Source organism: Barbus barbus (assembly GCF_936440315.1).
Source record: "Barbus barbus genome assembly, chromosome: 44".
Taxonomy (NCBI): Eukaryota; Metazoa; Chordata; class Actinopteri; order Cypriniformes; family Cyprinidae; genus Barbus; species Barbus barbus.
This window is the reverse complement of record NC_136722.1, coordinates 20,221,010-20,238,478: the sequence shown is the minus strand read 5'-3', so window position 1 is coordinate 20,238,478 and position 17,469 is coordinate 20,221,010. Positions and strand designations below refer to the sequence as shown.

The window sequence follows — 17,469 nt, the reverse complement described above, 5'->3', positions numbered from 1 at the left end:
GACGGCTCCTCTGCATTACAAATGCTTCTTTGCAATGTTTTCCCTGAGGGGAGAACAAGAGAAGCTTCGTCAACGATCTGTGATTAAACAGGGGGTGTGAGGACAATAATAATAGATTTTACAAAGCAATCATGAGGTAGTTCTCAGTCAAAAACATCTCATCAACAGCCACTTTAGCCAAACCAGTAGTACACAGAACATTATTAAGCAGCATTGTGTCTCAAAGAAAGCAGATATTATGAAGCCTGATCTACAGGTACACCTCAAAAAATTTGAATATCATGAAAAAGGTCAATATTTTTTGTCACTCATTTCAGAAAGTGAAACCCATATAGATTCATTACACACAGAGTGAAATATTTCAAGCCTTTATTTCTTGAAATTTTGATGATTATGGCTTACAGATAATGAAAACCTAACATTCAGTGTCTCAGAAAATTTGAATATTACATAAGATCAATAAAAAAAAGGATATTTTAAACAGAAATGTCAGGCTTCTGAAAAGTATGTTCATTTCTATGCACTCAATACTTGGTTTGGCCTCTTTTTGCATGAATTACTGCATCAATGTGGCGTGGCATGTAGGCAATCAGCCTGTGGCACTGCTCAGGTGTAATGGAAGCCCAAGTTGCTTTGATAGCGGCCTTCAGGTCATCTGCATTGTTGGGTCTGGTGTCTCTCATCTTCCTCTTGACAATACCCATAGATTCTCTGTGCGGTTCAGGTCAGGCGAGTTTGATGGCCAATCAAGCACAGTAACACCATGGTCATTGAACCAGCTTTTGGTACCTTTGGCAGTGTGGGCAGGAGTGGTCAAAATCAGGTGAAATCAGCATCTCCATAAAGCTTGTCAGCAGAAGTAAGCATGAAGTGCTCTAAAATTTCCTGGTAGATGGCTGCATTGACTGTGGACTTCAGAAAACACAGTTGACCAACAACAGCAGATGACATGGCAGCCCAAATCATCACTGACTGTGGAAACTTCACACTGGACTTCAAGCAACATGGATTCTGTGCCTCTCCACTCTTCCTCCAGACTCTGGGACCTTGATTTCCAAATGAAATGCAAAATTTACTTTCATCTGACTTTGGACCACTGAACAACAGTCCAGTTCTTTTTCTCCACAGCCCAGGTAAGTCGCTTCTGACGTTGTCTCTGGTTCAGAAGTGGCTTGGTAGCCCTTTTCCTGAAGACATCTGAGCGTGGTGACTCTTGATGCACTGACTCCAGCTTCAATCCACTCCTTGTGAAACTCTCCCAAGTGTTTGAATCAACTTTGCTTGGCAGTATTCTCAAGATTGCGGTCATCCCTGTTGCTTATGCACCTTTTCCTACCCAAATTCTTCCTTCCAGTCAACTGTGCACTTAATATGCTTTGATACAGCACTCTGTGAACAGCCACACCTTTCAGTAATGACCCTCTGTGACTTACCCTCTTTGTGGAGGGCGTCAATGTTCATCTTCTGGATCACCAAGTCAGCAGTGTTCCCCATTATTGTGATTTCAAAGAACAAGAGATACTCGGAATTTATACTGTAGAGATGGTCAATTAATGAATCTCAAGTGTAAATATTCAAATATTTTGAGATACTAATCATCAAAATGAAAACAAAACAACTTTTTAAATGTTTTACTTTACATGTAATGAATCTAACATATACTGTATGAAAGTTTCACTTTTTGAAATAAGTTACAAGAAAAAATTAACTTTCTCACAATATTCTATGTACCTGTAGATTTTTTGTTTCCTGAGCATTATTACTGTACATGGTTGATAGAGAGCTCTGAGTGGTTTCTAAGTGTTGCTATAGTCTTTGGTTGTTTACAGATGTGAATAAAAAAAGAACACCTTTGTCTCTAGATACAGGCTAGATCCCATCTTAAGTCTTATGTTTTTCACCCATTTTATTTACAAAATAAATAAATAAAAATCATGCGGCATATCAAATATGGCAATAGACCAATATATCGGCCGATATTTGACAGTTATCAGATCATCAGCATCATCTGTGCTAAATATAAGACATTTGTAATTCAGCCTAGTGACTGTGTAAATTATCTGTTTTCAACAGTTTTCAACATCTTAGTATCACTGAGATACTATAGTTTTTTAAATAATCTTTTCAATATGTTTTTTATACATATATTTTCCATTTTCCTTTTAATTTTAGTTAAAGTTTTAGTAATTTTGTTTTGTGTTGTTGTCATTTTTAGTAGTTTTTATTTATTTTATATAGTTTATTTTGTATATTATGTTTATTATTTTATATTATGTTTATGTTTATTTTTATACAGCCTTTATTAATTTTTATTTCAGATTTAATTTTAGTTATTTTAGTACTTCAAGTTAAACTACATTAAAATGGCAACTAGCTGAAATAAATAATATACATACACACACACACACACACACACACACACACGTCACACATACAATGGGGGGGGGGGGGTAATTATTAGTTTTATTTTATTTCAATTATTTTTTTCATGGTTTTATTTAACTACAATAACACTGGTTTTCATATTTTAAAAATAAAATAAAGATAATTTATTCTGCTGTCAAATGAAAAATCATGTCCTATCACTCATGGTAACAGATCAAAATATGCTATCGGCCCATATTGATTGTTTTGAGGTTATCTGCATCAATTGTAGCAATTAAAAGAAAACTGCCATTTTAGTAACTACAAATTTTCTTTTTTTCAAGGTTTACTTACAAAGAAAAAAAACATTTGTGTGCATCTCATTTGCCAAGTTAATGTATAAAATGACATTGTCAGCTATATATGACCATCATGTACTCTAGATATCAGTATCGGCTTTAGCAAACACCAATAATTAGGTTTGTTAAGTGTGTGTAGGGTCCTTCAATAGAGTTGTGCTAGCTAGTCTCTCTCTCTCTCTTCACAGCAGGCCAGCATGCAGCTATGGGAGGCAATCCATCTCTCCGCTTTAACTCTGTCACAGAGCTGGAAGTGCAGAAATGGCTGTGTCACTTCCAAATACTCTCAGGGGGCCCCATCCCAGAATTCTCTCCTGCTGGTGTGAAATGGAAATGAGCCTGAATACAGTGCATGCTGGGTTGTGCCAATCTCCAGCTACAGCGAGCACTCTAAAGGAACAGAAACAGCTCTTCTTAGCACTAGTGAAGAAAAATTAATAGACGTGCTTTTCTTTTTTTCTTCATTTAACACATGCATATGAAGCTTTCTGGGTTTAATCAAGCCAAAAAAAGGTCTTTCAAAATATGAAATTCTAGTTTAAAGTCAATGAGTCAAATTGAGTCTATTTACTAAAATAAAAAGAAATAAATAAAATAGATAATTATATTTGTTTAAATAAAATATATATATATATATATATATATATATATATATATATATATATATATATATATATATATATATATATATATATATATATAGATAGATATATATATATATAGATATATATATATATAGATATATATATATAGATATATATATATATATATATATATACACATATATACATATATATACATATATATGTATACACATATACATATATATTCTGTTCAATAAATATCTCTAAGATACTATTCTTGCATGGCAGATCCATATCAGAAAAAAATACTTCATGTAAATAAATACAAAATCAAGTCCATTTCACAGCAGACTGAGCCTAAGCTGTCAGATACAAGCTTGATGAGAATAAAACCGACAGATTATCTCATTATCCCACCCTGAGGCCTCTAGCCCTTTAGCGCATGAAACGCTCATTTACAGAGTTACACATTACCGGCGCCACCTATTAAACACTCAAACCATAAGAGGGTGTGTACGTGAGTATTGTGAGAGCGCGTGTGAGGTTCGCGACCTTTAACCTTTCTGTTCTTGATAAAAATGCTGCAGTTGATTAAATCCTGGTTGCTAATTAGCAGAGAGACACACAAAGCCATGCAGAAGATGCAGAGAGAGAAAGTGACAATAGTGTGCGGTGGGGTGATGGGACACATCACACTTCATCTGTGTTGCCATGGAGCTTCATCCAACATTTCTCATTAAATTAAAAACCTCGATCTGAGACGTACAGTAAACGTGTGTGTGCGTGCCATTTCTTTTGTTTCAACTGCGGTTAAAAAGTTGAGAATCCATCTTAATACATCTTCATATTTAGTTCATTCAGATTTGCCCACTAAATCCTCCTACGCCGAGGTGAGAAGCCACATTCAAGAATAGACTGATGTGCGGAGAAAGTTTCGTAAGATAAAGTTAAAGACTTTAAGAGCTTTCCGTGGTGGGCGGAAGTCTGGTGGGTCAGCAGCAATCATTCCTCATTCTTACGGGTTAAAGAAATCTCACATGAAAAAACTATTAGTGCACAAGCATAAAAGCCAACGGCTAAAACTAGCACCTACGGGCCCATTTTGGGGTGCTGATTGGTGGCAAACTGGCGCATTTGCCATTAATCAGGTTAGCTCCAATTACAGGTGTGATTTAACCAGACTTGACCAGTCAAAAGGCTAATTGGGCTCAGTTGCCTTCGGATCTCGGCCTCGGCCTTGGACGTAGCCTACGAATTCGTAATTAGTCAGAAACGGGCCAAATGTATCAATCACATCTAACAATCCTGTAATTGGTGTGATGCGTAAAAAAAAACCCTGTCATTCATGAAAAATGGATGTAAGGCCAGTGGGTTATTTGGAAGAAGGCGTCCTTAGGCCTCTTTTTCAAAGGAGTAGCAAGAAAACAACACGTTTTCATATCCTATACAGTTCATTAATCCTAATTAACGGTCACTGAGCTTTGTTAGGCAGTTCTCCACCGGTCTAGCATGCAACCGAGCTAATTAGCGATGCCGAGCACAAACAACGAGACTCAGAAGTGTGAAGATTCTCATATTCGTAGACAATTCTCTAAGCATCTCAAATTCTATCAATAGCACGCGGCGGTAATGTTGCGATAGAGGGGCGGCCATGAAAAAAAAAAAAAACAGGATATTAAAAAAAGAGAAACCCCCTGTGTTTAAGGCGGGTGATAGCAGCGTAGCGGCTGTTCATTCATATTGACATTAAGAACTTCTTTATCTTTTTTCCCCAAAGAAAAGCCCCCTTACAATCTCTCCCACTGAGCACACAATAAAGAATAATATGATTTCTGTTTACCGAGATATCAGGTGGTATTTCGGCATGTGCTGGCGGGCAATAGATGCAACAGTATATTACAGCCCAATCTGGCATCTACAAATGTCAAGAGTAAAGCAGGACTCAAGAGAGAGAAGGGGGCGGGGGGAAAAAAAATACACTCGAGCTACGAAGTTCGCACTGACAACTTTGCGGGCGACCGTCAGTTGTCCACTTCCTCTTTTAGTCAGAGAGAGAAGATAATGCGATCTTAAGCAAAACATCCAGATGGTGCACCGAGCTCCCAAGGTAAACCGGGTGCAATTTCCAGCTGGAAATAAAAAGCTGACCTTTTCCGAAGGGCTGGTGTGCAGTTTATAAAAGCAGAAATGGAGGCAGGTGACAGGCGTCTATAAAACAGGAACAGCTACATCACTCACTCACACATCAGAGCAGGAGAAACATCATTTAAACACTTTACATGCTGTCCCTCACCATCTGAAATCAGCCGAGGACCATGGGTCAGAATAAACAATTTGACTTGATCTTTCCTGCTCTCGCCTCCTGTCAGTAGCATATAGAACTCTACAGCAATGTCTATCACAAGTTTGAGCGCTTGTCTTTCGGTTTTAATCTTGGATTTTTAGTTAGCAGTTATTTTATTTTTTTTAATATCCCCGGTGCTTCTAATGAGTGGAAAGCAGCCAACAGAACAAACACATGTTCCTGATTAATATTGACATTGCTAAAAAAGAGAGGGTATTTCAAGTTAATAAAACAGTGTTTTTGAATTGTAACGGTGTTATTTTTTGATTCTTTAACATTGAAAACGAATCATTAAAACTATTTGAGAGCATGTTCGTTTTAGCGACAACATTTATGATCGTAACAAATCATAATCACACTTAAATAGCTTTAAGCACAGAATAAAGAGGAGGTGAAAACATCTGTCACGGTGTCATATCACCTTTCTCTCGAACAGATTAATCTGTTAATTAAATCGAATATAAGTCTAAAAAAATACACTGTAATTGTTACCTGAGATACTAGATGAAACACGAAGGAAAGAAAGAACACAAATGCTTTTATCGTGCTTTTAAGAAAAAGGCCCTGTAATCTTGTGTATCTCCTCTAAAGTTTCAGAAGAGATCTCAAATCAATGCTCAGATTTGTCAGGACATCCCAACATGGTATCAAAACAATTTCAATATGAAATTGAACATAGCTAGTTTACATTAGAGCAAAATTGACCCTATTTACTATTAATATTTCAGGTAACAAAACTAATATGGGGGGATTCAAATAAGGAATGATGTTTCATGTTTAATGTTACAGATCAATGCTCTAATTGTACGTAAACAATTATTTGATAGGTGATTATAATTAGGAATTTGAGGAGAAAAACTGAAGACAATGTAGATAAACATCAATTAAACACAATTAAATCTCCTAAGCCAAGTATTTTCAGATCAGTGTTATTGTTAACTAAAAATGAAATAATTAAAATTACTTTACTTACTTACTTTTGTCATTTAGCAGACACTTTTGTCCAAAGCGACTTACAAATAAGAAAAAGTAACTAAAACTAAAAAGTTACAACTCTATAAATACTATCTACCCACATATTTAAGAAAATAAAGAAATTAAATAAAATTGACATGCATATAACAACAACATTTCAATAATAAACATATCAATGAAAAAATTAAATAAAAAGCTACTACTATCCCTTGCCGGTGTATAAAATTAGTGTTCATTTACTGAAATAAAGCTTAAATAAAAGAAAATTAAAATATTAGATGAAACTATTAAACTTAAAAAAGAAAAAAAACCTGAATAAAAATGAGGGTCTTGGCAAAATAAATAAATAAATAAAAACAAAGTTGAAGTTACTAAAATGACTAAAACTACGCATCTAAAACTAAATGAAACAGAAATAATAATAAAAAAACTAAAACTAAATAATATTTTAAATTTAAAATGAAAACTGAAAATAGAAACCTAAAATGAATAAATACTATATAAATAATACTAAAATAACACTTTTCCAAACTGGGGTCTAAGGGCCCTCAGAAAGCTTTAAAGTGCTAGGGGGTCCACATGAAAATTTAAGATAAAACAAAAAACAAAACAAAGCAATAAAATAAAACAATAAATTATTATGTTTGATATTAAATTTATTTAAACATTTCTCATTGGTCTCCAAATTATTAATATGAAAAGTTCCAAACAAATATGTTACCCTGGACCACAAAACCAGTCTTAAGTGTCAATTTTTCGAAATTGAGATTTATACATCATCTGAAAGCTGAATAAATAAGCTTTCCATTGATGTATGGTTTGTTAGGATCGGACAATATTTGGCCGAGATACAACTATTTGAAAATCTGGAATCTGAGGGTGCAAAAAAATCGCCTGTAAAGTTGTCCAAATTAAGTTCTTAGCAATGCATATGACTTATCAAAAATTAAGTTTTGATATATTTACGGTAAGAAATTTAATAAATATCTTCATGGAACATGATCTTTACTTAATGTCCAAATGATTTCTGGCATAAAAGAAAAATCAATCATTTTGACCCATGCAGTGTATTTTTGGCTATTGCTACAAATATACCCCAGCGACTTAAGACTGGTTTTGTGGCCCAGGGTCATATATGGGGATTGTTATATCTGGGGTCCTTGGCATTAAAAGTAAAAAAAAAAAAAAAAAAAATGCAACATTTTTACTCTACGGCTCTTTTGAAAATATAAAATGAAACACACTATAGTTGTGATTGCATTATATGCGCTGTTCGTAGTACCTTGTCCAACGAGAAAGTTTTGGTGAGGGCGAAACCCCAACCCTGTTCGAAGGCCCTGCGGATCATGTCGGCGCTGGTGGTGGGTGGAGCGCTGGCCAGCCCAATCGGGTTGATGAACGTGATGCCACACATCTTCACGCTGATGTCCACGGTGTCTATGGGTGAGTAGAAGAGGGGCAGCCGGGGCGGGCCGCTCACCATCTGCCCAAAGATGGACTGTAACGACAAACGATCACATCACACGTGTAAGACTTAATCGACTGTATTTTCTACTTTGTGAGAGGGAAAATTGGCAGCATTCAGACAGAGAAAGCTCACGGTCGCTCTGAATGCAGGTTTGTGAAGGTTCCTCCGCTTTTGCGGGCCGCCACACATGCGTTTAAGGCTACAATGGCGCAGCTGATCGGTGTGAGATTGCGGAGTGTGTTGTTTACCCGCAGCATTGTTTATCTCTTCACATCATGGCACAAAAGCAGCAAATAGCAGTCATACATCAGCTCTCTCTCTAATGAGCCTCACGTTTATCAAACACGTATGATTGCCCTAGTGGTGATGTCACAGCCGCATAATGAACGAGGGGGTGTCAAGTGAACAGAAAACGAGAGCAGGAACATGACAGCCCACATCCTCCACAGAGAGGCCTCATCACTGCAAGAGAGAGGAAGCTAGCGAGAAAAACACCCGAGACAAACAACTAATGCCGAGGGACGTTCCTGAACCCACTCGGGCCCTGACGGATGTTGTAGTTGTCAAACACTTTGTACACCAGATATATCTTTGGCAGATGATACGCTATTGATTTTTCTTTTTTCAGAAGCACTTGGGATAATTAGCCGCTACGATTTAAGAATGTGATTATAACGAAAATTCGGTCATTGGTTACTCATCCTCGTGTTGCTCCAAATCTCCAAAAGGTAATCCATCTGACTTCTAAATAGGACAGGCTTGTGACATCGATATTCACTGACAGTCTTCGGATCATTGAATCAGTGAGTTGAATTCAAGAACCTGATCAGTATGATTCATCAATGAATCATTCAGAGCTGGTCTGTGAAATTAATCAAATGATTCACTAAAAAATAAGACATCACTACTTGATGACTCTCATGAACCAATACAAACTTGAGAAATTGTCAGTGAATCACAACATATATTTCAATCTGTCTGTCACACAAAGCTATTGTATGACTTTAGAAGACATGGAATTTAGCACATGAGATGTGTGAATATCTTTGATTATATATTGGTAGTGTTTTTTTTTAGTATTGTCAAATCGCTTAATCAATTAATAGTATCAAAAATAAAAGTTTGTGTTTACATATATGTGTGTGTACTGTGCATGTATATATAAATATACACTATATACATAAAAACATACATAGTACAAACAATTATATTATGTAAACACAAACTTTTATTTTGGATATGATTATTTGATTTGACAACACTAGGGCTGCAGTCCTACACTAAATATATACTGTATGACCAGAATATTGTCCAAAACTTTGCCTTTTGTGTTCAACATTAGAAACAAATTCATAGATCATTTCATTCTTGGATGAGCTAAGCTGTTTTAAGATGAAACCAAAAATCACTAAATGATTTATATTGATTTATGATTTATATTAATTTCAGATTTCAAAATGTAACCAGTGATGTTTTAAAATCAATTTTTTACTGAACATTGAATGCAATAGTCAGGTTCCAGAAGTAAAAATGCCATTCATTTCTCTGTAGGGGAACTGATTTTTGACGAGAACTTACAAACCTTTAAAGACAGACCTACTGTGAGATATGAGGTTGTTGAAGCCATCAGCCCGAATTATTACTACTTATTTTTTTAAATAATCGTGATCAGCAGCATAATTTCAGGAGGAAAAAACTACTAAAATGACCCATAATTATGCAAAGAAATCTGCACCAGAAATAACCAAACCGTTGCACTGTTCTTTTTTTTTCGCTTCAAATCAAAGTTTGTAATGTTGCTATTCACCATGTTGCTGGATGGTTTGGTTCATGGCTTATAATGAAGACTTTCCCTAATTTCCTATTTTAAAACAAATATGTTTCAATATTGTTGCACTCTATTGTGATCGTTCATGTATTCCTACTGTAGCATCTATTTGACCATGGACAGCCAGCAACAGCAAAGCAGCAGAACCTCTAAAACACTTCTTACATTTCTATTTGCAAGCACTATTATTTCCTTCAAGAAACACAAATCTAGTTTATTTTATTGAAAAAGTCATAGAACATATATTAAAACACAAGTAATATTAAATGCTCAGGGACAAGTACATGAGCACACCTCAGAGCTCTCAGGTGGGACTAGTTGTCAAGCTGATCTGAGAGCTGTTCTTACATTAGTCTTGCAACCTTTCTGCAAATGACTCTATTGGTTCCCTCAGCGGCGGTCCATTACCGTAAAAAACAACAACGCAATCTGTTGCCTTCCCTCGAACACTACACATGGTAATTTCATCAGCAAATAAACAGTTATCTCTGCTTTGCTCTAGCCACAGACATGGACAGACTATTAACCCCTCGCTGACCCACCACTGCTGGAGAAGAGCTGCACTTAACCGTGAGATTCCCTCATATGGAGGTCAAATACCTTCAGGAGCTTCACCCCTTATGTCTCAAAGCACTCAACGGGACATTTACTTTGAATTTAATGCTATTATTGCAGAGGTCAAAAATGGCTTCATGGTTCTGGTCATATAAAACATGCTTTACACATAATGTTGAAAAGTCAAAAACAACACGAAATCAAAATGAACCATATTAACTCGCTAATTATTGTCAATGGTCTTACATATGAATTTGTGTTTTTTAGCGTCATTGTGGTAATATAATATTACGATTTGTTAATATATATATATATATAAATACACACACACACACACACACACACACACTAGTATTTACCAGGGTTACAATAGTTAACTAAAAACCATTCAAAAAAGCATTTTTGTTATTTGAAATTAAATAACTGAATATATAGATTTATTTATTTATTAATTCATTCATTTTCAGTTAATGTATAAAAATGTAAAAAAAAAAAAAATCACTTCAAATAACAAATACATTTTTTCAATGGTTTTAGTTTGAATTAACTATAATAACCCTGGTGAATACTAGTGCTTACTGGTGTATGTTCATCTCAAGATTTAAAACAAAAAGACAAACAAAAAAACAACAACAACACCGCCATGTAATGATTTTCTAATATTACTCCAGAAATGCTCAAATAAAAAAGTATAAAAGCATACAAATAAATAAGTGAATAAATAAATAAAATATACATAAACATTATCAATAGTAAAATCAAACAAACAAAAATGTATACAATAAAATAAACACAAATAAACAAACAAGCAAACAAAAATATTTTTTATTATTATTATTAAGTCACATTATTAAAAACCATTTACAAAGTTGATAAACTTTTTTATACTTTTTATAAACATGCACTGATACTCATACACAACAAGATCAGGAATGTGTATTAAGATTTCATGTTAATTTCATGTCAATTTAAAAGTCATCTGTGATGCAAAACACTCATGCACGACCTCCTTTCATTTCTGCCCATAAATAAACTGTCATACAGTCACGCAAGCAGTCAGTGTTTTGTCACCTATATTTTCATAATTATATAATACATGTCACGACTCCTTAATTTCTGCCTGGATTCTGATGGTTTTGTTGGTGTACGGGTTGGATGGCTTTAGCCAGCCACTGATGTCTCTGCAGGGTCTCAGCCTGCGTGTGTGTGTGAGTTTGACAGGCAGGGGGCCTCTATAAGCCCCTCTCAGGAGCCCGGGCTGATCTGGCTCAGCTAACGGGACAATCCTAAGTGCTCTCTCTCCCTCCCTGACCTCCCTCCTTCACTCTCCACAGTTACTTTGCTAGTAGCAAACTAATTAAGCCGAACAAGCTGGTATCGCCGGTGCCTCTGAGGTGAGATTTACGGAATAATCCTGCGCGGAACGGCGCTCTCGCTGTGTGGCCCCGGCATCCGATTGTGCCACGTGAAGCCACAGGAAGACCATTGTCCTACCGCCCGCTATAATGCTAATTTATTCCTTATTGTGCTCTGATTACTCATAAACATACTCATATTGAGAAGCTTTTGTATCCAGCGGTGTCACAGCTCACTCTTTGTAGAGAGCATGTAAAGCTCTCATCTACATAATTAATCAGCACTCCAAATCCTCCTTTTCCATTGGGTTTTGTGATCTTAACACAGGACATAATCAGGGCAACATCTGTTTCGGTCTCATTAGCACAAAAGCAAGTGTTTTCAAATGTGGACGTGTCGAGAAAATGAACTTGGGTGTGTTTACGGTGTCACAATATTGTCATTTGGGCAGCTGACATGACATCTCACAGCAGGGACGGCAAAGTCCTGCAGAGTGATGATATACTCCATCTTAGAGTATTATAAATGGCATTTTCCGTAATGATTTCATAATTATTATGCATGCGGCTTATATAACCTTATCTTTAATGTTTTTTGGCCCTGTCATTTTTACCCACCCTCATGTCACTTCAAAACCCTTTGAAATATATGTGGTACACTAAAGAAGGGCCCTTTTCCATATAAAAATTAAATACTGGGTTCTCATGCTCCAAAAAAAAAACAAACAAACAAAAAAGCACCATAAAATAGTATCATAAATCTGCTTTCATCTCATACAACAGAAAAAGATCTAAACGACATAAAAAGTCATTATTTGCTGAAAACCATTCTCCAAAAAATCTTTCTAACATGCTGACATCCAGAAAAAGTTATTAATAATTAAATAAATACAAAAATAAATAAATGAATAAACATGAATAAAACAAACAAACATAAATGTACTATTTGTTATTGTTACTTTTATTATTAGTAATAGTATTAATATTTATTATTATTAAACCCAAACAAAATTAAATAAAATAAATATTATTAATACAACTATTATTGTTATTATTAAATAACTAAATAAATCTATTAATATTTTTTTTTTTATAATCCAATTCGATCAAATTCTATTTATTCTATTTTATGATCCAATTCGATTATTACTTTTTTTAAAAACTCAAATAAATAAATACACAAAAAAGAAAATAAACATTAATAAAACAAACAAGCATATAGTTACTATTTATTATTGTTATTATTATTATTATTATTATTATCACTATCATTATTATTATGAAATCCAAGCATACATAAATAATAAAATAAATATTGATAATAAAATTATAAATATTATTATTGTTGTTGTTAATAAATAAATAATATGTTAATAAATTGCTAGTTTCCAGTTGGTTATTTTCTGCTGAATATTCTGTCTCACACTATAAAAAGACACATTACGAAAGTTACTCGCATCTTTCACGTTTCTTTAACTCCAACATGGAAGGTAGGAAGACATTTTGCCCATTTTTCCAACCGCTTTACATTTTTATATACTTTATATACACTGACATACATTTCTTTTAAATCTCATTTGCACTTGTGTGCAAGATGCATCACGGTACATCAATAACGGCAAAGGTCATTGGTTTGTGTGCGTCTTATGCCCAGTTACACCACAATTGAATACAAGTGCGAATGAGATTCAAGAACCACAGTGAAAAGGAAGATTTTATTTTCATCACACAAATACATGTGGCTTTCGAAGACTTGGATTAATAGTGCAATAGTCATATGCATGCTTTTATGGTCTTTTTCTTTTCTTTTTTTTGAAGCTTAATGGTCTGAATAGCAGGGCGGGGGGGGGGGGGGGATTTCACTATATGGAAAACAGCAGCTCAGATATTGTGCAAAACATCTCCACATGGATTTGGTACAACATATGGGTGAGTGAATGATGGCAGTTTTCATTTTGGGGTGAACTATCCCTTTAATTTTACCCCCGATTCCTTTTTCAACTCCTCTAGAAATAAATCAAGAAAGAAAAGCACCTGTAAGTATCTGTGCACGTGCCAGGAGGCCTGTTTCCCATCATTGACTGCTTCCACGGTGGTATTGGCCAGACCGGCCACATCGCCCCCAGCGAACATCCACGGCTCACTAGTCTGCATGCTCTCTGGGTCCAGCTCAGGAAGCCCCCATCTGTTTAACCTGATGGGAGTCATGGCCTTTATCACTGCAGAGAGAAAGAGCGAGAGAGAACTGATAAAGAAGAGAGGAAATTCATGAGAGGAAAGAGGTAACATGGAAAAAGACCTGCAGAAAAGGAAAAGGAGAAACCTGATAGACTGGAAATGGCAAGAAAATAATACAAAGTCACTGACAAGACAAATGACGAGAGGTTTTTTCCCCCACTGGCGTTTCTTTTTCTTTTTGCGAGGTTAATGTAACATCTCCTGGTGCATTTCATTCACTGTTAGTAACGTTAGCGGGAAGATAGTCTGTCAGACTGATCTACATTCTGAAATGACCACCCCTCCTCTCTCTTGAACACACACCATCCATCTTCTAAAGGCACGGCTGCTCGGCACGGACCGCGTCCTACATTTATCAATGAAGAAAATTCCAAATACAGATCTAAGGACAGGATGCCCAAGATTTATAGCACATTATGAGGATTACTATGGAGGAATGGAACTCCTCTCTCTCCTTATTGAATAAAAAAAATCAGCTGTATATTGGACAATGTTACTCAATCACAAATGACAGAATATCAGCCATGGAAAAATGACATGAACTGATGTTACTTCATACAACCTTATAAGATAAAAGCGTATATGTAGAAATTAAATATAATTTATTACAAACTATTACCTTTAATATATATATATATAAAAACAAAATAAAATATTTGTATTTCGAATATATTATTTTATACTATATTTAAATGTAGAAATTTTAATTATTGTAGTGTTACCAAATAAATATGTATTATAGGTACATCTCAAAAAATTTGAATATCGTGAAAAGGGTCAATATTTTTTGTCACTCATTTCAGAAAGTGAAACCCATATATTATATAGATTAATTACAAATAGAGGGAAATATTTCAAGCCTTTATTTCTTGAAATTTTGATGATTATGGCTTACAGATAATGAAAACCCAAAATTATGCGTCTCAGAAAATTAGAATATTCTCCATATGTCTCCATAAAGCTTGTCAGCAGAAGGAAGCATGAAGTGCTCTAAAAGTTCCTGGTAGATGGCTGCGTTGACTGTGGACTTCAGAACACAGTGGATCAACACCAGCAGATGACATGGCAGCCCAAATCATCACTGACTGTGGAAACTTCACACTGGACTTCAAGCAACATGGATTCTGTGCCTCTCCACTCTTCCTCCAGACTCTGGGACCTTGATTTCCAAATGAAATGCAAAATTTACTTTCATCTGAAAAGAGGACTTTGGACCACTGAGCAACAGTCCAGTTCTTTTTCTCCTTAGCCCAGGTAAGATGCTTCTGACTTTGTTTCTGTTTCAGAAGTGGCTTGGTAGCCCTTTTCCTGAAGACGTCTGAGCGTGGTGACTCTTGATGCACTGACTCCAGCTTCAGTCCACTCCTTGTGAAACTCAAGTGTTTGAATCAACTTTGCTTGACAGTATTCTCAAGCTTGCAGTTATTCCTGTTGCTTGTGCACCTTTTCCTACCCAAATTGTTCCTTCCAGTCAACTTTGCACTTAATATGCTTTGATACAGCACTCTGTAAACAGCCACACCTTTCAGTAATGATCCTCTGTGACTTACCCTCTTTGTGGAGGGTGTCAATGTTCATCTTCTGGATCATTGCCAAGTCAGCAGTCTTCTCCATTATTGTGGTTTCAAAGAACAAGAGATACCCGAAATGTATACTGTAGGGATGGTCATTAATTCAAACTCAAATGTAAATATTCTAATATTTTGAGATACTGATTTTTGACTTTCATGAGCTGTAAGCTTTAGTCATTCATTTATTCATTTCATCAAAATTAAAACAAAAAAACTTTTGAAATGTTTTACTTTACATGTAATTAATTTTAAAATATATGAAAGCTTCAACTTTTTCACGATATTGTAATTTTTTTAGATGTACCTGTATGTATCATGACACATTCATTAATTGTATTTATTTAATATCATTTATTTGAAATAAATGTATATATACAGTAAATAAATTTAAAATTCATAATATAATATGCATTTAAATAATTTATATATAAATTTAGTTGTATTAATATATTGCTAAATTTGTTTGTAATATATTAACAACATACTGTATGGTTTGTATTGTTATTATAATATGTTACATTACGTTATAGACCCCTGCTCAAGAGTATGATGTTACATCCTTGATGATTCCTGAAGATCCAGAGTTTTTTAATATTAGTTATAATATATATAACGTCTAGATGCTCTGGTGACGGTTTATACCGTACATAAAAATCATTTACATCCTGTTTCCCATGATATGTCTCCTTTAATAACAGGCAGCAACAAGCATGCACAGCAACAATCAGATTTTCCAAACACTGAAAGTCAGAAGTCTGTATAAACTCCAAACACCAGAGCCCACCCAATACTTCTAAGTAAAAATAAATTGAGTTTTCCTCTTCCTCCTCATAACTAAGCTTTCGATTTTCTTGCGGGCGATTAAAGAGACTGGCTGAAGGGAAGTGATGTTAAGAACAAAGTTGTAATATCCTCCAGTGGCTGGCAGGTCAGTTCAAAGACAGAGAGGAAGAGAGTTTGGCTCCTACACTTGACACTGTTCCTGTAATCCTGATCGTCAACACTTTTTCCTGCTCTTCTTCTCTATTATTTTTTTCCCTTTATCTCCCTCTAATGTCTAGAGTTCTCTGCAATTGTCTAGACCTCTTCAACAGCCTCACTTATCCTATTTCAACACACATACACAGAGACGCTAACAGTGAGTTGTTTTTCTTTCTCTCCTGTCCGCTCTGGAGAGGTAGTAGAGTGTGTCAGGCCTCTCATAGCCCTCAGAGATCATTCTTAAGTAAAGCAGCAACTCCCTTCGCTCTCTCTCTCTCTACCCATGGGCATTCTCCTCACTGACAGATGCAAATTGCAAGGGTCTATTAAGCAGAGGAATCCACACTGGATAAAGTAGAGGACAGGGATTGTGGACCAGCACACAAGGATAGTCATCATTCCATCAGAATGACTTCCCATTGGTCTCTACTGCAATGGCACAAATTTCAGCGTTAGTTATTTGGTTTAACAAACTAAAGGGATTGTTTACAGAAAAATAATATTTCTATCATTTACTCACCCTCATGTGATTCTAAACCTGTATGCTCTATGCTAACTGTGGAACACAAAAGTCTAATTTTTGTAGAATTGCTGAGCAGCTCTTGACACAATGAGCCAGTCCACTGCGTTTTCTGAAGTCCACAGTCAATGCAGCCATCTACCAGGAAATTTTAGAGCACTTCATGCTTCCTTCTGCAGACAAGCTTTATGGAGATGCTGATTTCACCTGAATTTGACCATTCCTGCCGACACTGCCAAAGGTACCAAAAGCTGGTTCAATGACCATGGTGTTACTGTGCTTGATTGGCCACCAAACTCGCCTGACCTGAACCGCACAGAGAATCTA

At 35.5% G+C, this 17,469-nt stretch overlaps 1 pseudogene across 1 annotated transcript in view; it reads right to left on the bottom strand.

Moving 5' to 3' along the window:
- The window catches only part of LOC306863142 (dihydropyrimidine dehydrogenase [NADP(+)]-like), a 184,999-nt pseudogene that overhangs the window by 82,175 nt on the left and 85,355 nt on the right, over positions 1 to 17,469 (bottom strand). Inside the window, exons 12-13 of the transcript in view lie at positions 13,867 to 14,051; positions 7,909 to 8,124 (exon numbers count right to left, since the gene is read on the bottom strand). The product of the transcript in view is annotated as a dihydropyrimidine dehydrogenase [NADP(+)]-like (transcript). The remainder of the gene's footprint in view (positions 1 to 7,908; positions 8,125 to 13,866; positions 14,052 to 17,469) is intronic.